Below are 4,919 nucleotides of genomic sequence, written 5' to 3'. Positions count from 1 at the left end.
AGGCCAAGATGGCCAAACTTCGTCCCTCATACTTTGGACATATTTTCAGGAGGGAACAGTCACTGGAGAAGGATATCATGCTTGGTAAGTTGGAGAGTCGGAGAAAAAGAGGAAGACCCCCAACGAGATGGATTGGCCAGGTGGCAGTATCGATGGACTCAAGTGTGGCAATAGTAGTGAGGTTGGCCCCGGATCAGACATTGTTTCGTTCTGCTGTGCATAGCGGTCACTATGAGTCAGTGCTGACTCGATGGCACCTAACAACAACAACAATCTTTATTATTTCTTTTCTTCTGGTGACTGTAGGCTCAGTTTATTGGTCTGTTTCTAATTGTTGGAGATGCTTTGTTAATGTGTTAATTTTGGTTCTTGCTTTTTTTTTTCTTTTTTTTTTTTTTTTGATGTGTGCATTTATTGCAATAAATTGTCCTCTCAGCACCACTTTCGCCGTGTCCTAAAGATTAAGGTATGTTGTGTTTTCTTTCTTATTTGTTTCTAGGAATTTTGTGAATTCACGTTTTATTTCTTTTACTACCAAGTCACTTTTCAGCATAGTGTTATTTAGTTTTCATGAATTTGACTTTATTTCCTTTGTCTTCCTATTGGTGATTTCTACTTTTATAGCACTGTGGTCTGATAAGATACTTTGTAGTATTTTGATGTTTGTAAATTTATGAAGGCTTGTTTTGTGGCCTAACACATGGTCAATTCTGGAAAATGTTCCATGTGGACTGGAAAAGAATGTGTATTGTGCTACTGTTCTGTTGAATGCTCTCTACACATCTATGAGGTCAAGTTGGTTGATTGTGCTGTTTAATTCCTCTGTATCATTGTCGAGTTTCTTTCTGGTTGTTCTATCTTTTCTCAAAAGTGGCATATTAAGATTTCCCACTATTATTCTAGATTTGTCTATATATATATATCTTTCTTCAATTCTAGTAGGGTTTGTTCTATGTATCTTGGGGCTCTTTCACTGGGTGTGTAGATATTTATTATGGCTATGTCATCTTGTTCAATTGACCCTTTAATCATGATATATTGTCTTTCTTTATCTGTTATGATGGTTTTTGCCTTAAAGTTGATTTTATAAGAGATTAGCATTGCCACTCCTGCTTGTTTTTTATTACAATTAGCTTGGTATATTTTTTTCCATCCTTTAAGTTTTTAGTCTGTTTTTGTCTTTGTGTGTAAGGTGTGTCTCTTGCAGGCAGCGTATTGGAGGGTCTTGTTTTCTTATCCATTCTGCCACTCTCTGGCTCTTCACTGTTGCATTTAACCCATTGACATTCAGTGTAATTATCGATAGGTATGAATTAATTTTTATCATGATGTTAGTTTTTTTGTGGTGCTGCTGTTTTTTTGTTCTGCATGCCTTCTTGTGCTGAGTTCATTTTTTTGTGTGCGCTCTTTCCTATCAGTTTCTTCTTAGTTTTAATGTTTCCATGTTCTTCTTGGATATTCATTTTCATGGTTTGTTGTGAAGTATTAATTTTCTTTGAGGTTACCCTATAATCTACTAACTTTTTCATCCATTTAAATTGATTGTATCCTGCAATCTCCCTGACCTCCTCACCACCTAGATCTCTGTTCCTATATTTTTTCCTTTTTTTGGCATTGTTATTATTTTGATCTTTGATTGACCTCCCAGGTCCTCTGAATTTGTTGTAATTTTGTTCTGTTCTGGACTCTTCTATCTTTTGACTGAGTTCTGGGTGGTGTTGCCACGTCTGCCAATCTCTGGTTGTTGTCTGTTCTTATTATTTTTTCAGTCCAAAGAATTCCCTTTAGGATGTTTTTAAGTGCTGGGTTGACTTTGACAAATTTTCTTAGCTTCTGTTTGTCCTGGAATGTTTTGATTGCATTGTCGTATTTCATCAACATATTTGCTGTGTAGAGGATTCTTGGTTGGCAGTTTTTTTTCTTTCAGGGTTTTATATATGTCTCCCCATTGCTTTCTTGCCTGCATGGTTTCTGCTGAGAGCTCAGAGCTTAATCTGATTTGCTTGCCTTTGTAAGTAACTCTTCTCTTTTTCCTAGCTGCTTTTAAGATTCTCACCTTGTCTTTGATTTTGGAGAGCTTGATTATATGTCTTGGTAATTTTCTTTGGTGGGTCTATCCTTCCTGGGGTTCATTCAGTTTCTTGAATGCTTATCTTCTCATCCTTCAATATGTCATTGTTGTTGTTGTCATGTGCCATGGAGTCGGTTCCAACTCATAGCGACCCTGTACAGCGTTTCCGAGGCTGGAAATCTTTACGGGAGCAGAAAGCCTCATCTTTCTCCCACGGAACAGCTGGTAGTTTCGAACTGCTGACCTTGCGGCTCGCAGCCCGATTCGTAACCACTACGCTACCAGAGCAGGAAATTTTATTTCAGAACATCCTCAACTATCTCCTCTGTGGACTTCTGTGATTCTTCCTGTTTTGGAATACCAATAATTCTTAAGTTGTTCCTCTTCATGTTGTCCAAAATGAATCTTAGACTCTTTTCAGATTTTTTTATCCTTTTTTTCTGATTGCTTTTCTATCTAAGTAGTATTGAGAGATTCCATCTCTTCAATTCTACTCCTCTACCCTTTAGTATATTGTCCATTTCTGATATTTTATTATTAATCATTTGGACCTATTTTTGCAGGTTTTGAATTGTTTCCAATGTTATATCTTTCTTGTTAGATTGCTTCTGTAGCACTTTCCTGACTTATTCTTTAATTTCCTCCACCCCTCTGTGAAGCCTTTGGATGTATCACAATACAATCTTCTGAATTCCTTCTCAGGCAGATCCAAAGCCTGGTCTTCTTCTAATGGGAAGTCCATGCCTACCTCCAGCTTATTTTTCTCAGTTACTCTTTTCTGTATCTGGACATGTGCCAAGATATTTTGTTGTTTCTTGGACATTTTCAATGTGTTTTCAATGATTAAATGAATGTATGTTGCTGTGTTATTAAGCTTACTGAGTGTCTCCTGGTAGATGCAATCTAGAGATAGGTTTCACTTTTTACATCTCTTATTACTCAACTGTGAGCGATCTTAGCAAGTGTTGACTATTTATGTGATGCCTATCAGCTGATATTGGATCCTGTCTGGATGGTGGGATATTATAGGGTATGTGTGTAGCCTGGCCATGTTTGCTGTCTCTTCTTGGGTAACATAGGGAGAGAAAGCTCCCAGCCCTAGGAAAAAAGTAAGACCGGAAGGACAAAAAAGAGAAACAAAAGTAAAAGAAAAAAACAAAAACAAAACTACAACAGGCTAGTCCAGTAGCCTTTGCTGCACAGGTCTCTGTGTGTGCACAGTAGAAACCTCCAGCAGTGGGTGGGGGTGTCTGCTCGCCCAGGGACCCCTCTAGTCACCACCATGGAGGTGCACAGACAGAGACTGAGAAATGAATGGAAGAAAGATTGGTCAACATTTTATCTCTTAAGATCAGTTAGATATCTGCCTATGAACAGTGTAACTCTCAAAATGACTGCATTCTTGTATTTAGTAGTTGGTGTTAGCTCTTGCCTTTTATGTTGGGGTTTTACAGGGTGAAAATATGGTTTGGCTGTATGGCCCAACCTGCTGTCTATTGTTAGATAAGGCAGGAATAAAGGCTCCTACCCAAGTAGGAGAGTCAACTTTAGACTCTGGCTAAATCCCAGAGTCAGACATCATAAGAAGCTGCTGGAGGATTAGCATCTGGAACCAATGAGACTGTCAGCAGTTTCTTCTTTGTGCTGTAGAAAAATTGTACACTGTGGTTGCAATGCTGGGCCTTTTTGGGGCTGCGCTCCTACCAGCATGATGTCACCTGGTCCTGGCAGGAAGGGTGCACAGGGGAGAGAAAGAAAAAAAAAAGTTAAAAAAAAAAAAATCACACCTCTTTTTCCACACGTTGCTGGGTAGTTTTCATGCTGTATCAGCCTGGCTGTTGCCCTCCCTCTCGTAAATTACAACTATTAAGACTAAAATGTTGAATAAAAGCTTCAAAGCATTTTCTCTTCTTTTTTAATGCTTTATTGTGAATTATGTGATAGTTTACATGGGAGAACATCAGCTTCACATTGATCCCATCATATATCATTTCCTTGCCATGGTTACAATCCCTTCCATGCATCATCCATCAACCAAAGGGTATACCCTGCAAGCCTGCCCCCCAGTTTTCCACATACTGCCCCTTTCCCTCTCTGGGTCCAAAGTCTCCAGCCACTCCATCTCCCCACATAATCGTCTCTGCCTCCATCTCTGACATCACTGCTTCTCTGGGTAGGTTCCATTCTCCACTCTTCTCCTTTCATGGTCCCAGTGACCTCTGCTCCTAGACTGCAAGGTTAACCACTCCCCTCCCTTTGCCCCCAAACATCTACCTTTACATTTCCAGCCCTTACAATCAATCCTGATGACAATTATTCACTATTGTATCGCAAGAGACCTATCTGTATCTCCTTTCATCAGTCCTGACTAGGCAGAATGGATACTACTCAGTGGAGATTCTACCTTGCTCCACGCTGTCTGGATTTAGGTTCCCTCTTGAAAGCTTGTAAGCCAGTCACTTCTTGCCTCTATAACCCCCCGATTCTGGGTAGCCAATGTCCACATTGCCCTCCCTGTCCTCTCTGTGTGTGGAGGAGGTAGGAATGGTCCTCATTGTGAAGATTTGTTTACTCTTTTGAGTTACTGCTCCCATAGGTGTATGTCAAGTTCATCAAATTGTATCAGATTATTCTTTTTTCCCTCTTCTTTCTTATTCTGTTTGAGCTCTGATCATCCAGCCATTGAAGCCAGGTCAAGGGGGTATTATCTGCAATTGTGGGTGTACTTACGCATGTGCCCTCTCTTCTTATCAGCTGGATGTTTCACTCTCCACTTTAGTCCTCTGTGGCTATGTCGCTGACTCTGGGTCCAACAGTCCTCTGGATTTGGCACACTGCTAGCCAACCA

The sequence above is a fragment of the Chrysochloris asiatica genome, unplaced genomic scaffold (genome assembly GCF_000296735.1).
Source record: "Chrysochloris asiatica unplaced genomic scaffold, ChrAsi1.0 scaffold00085, whole genome shotgun sequence".
Taxonomy (NCBI): Eukaryota; Metazoa; Chordata; class Mammalia; order Afrosoricida; family Chrysochloridae; genus Chrysochloris; species Chrysochloris asiatica.
Note: the sequence above shows the minus strand (reverse complement) of the source record.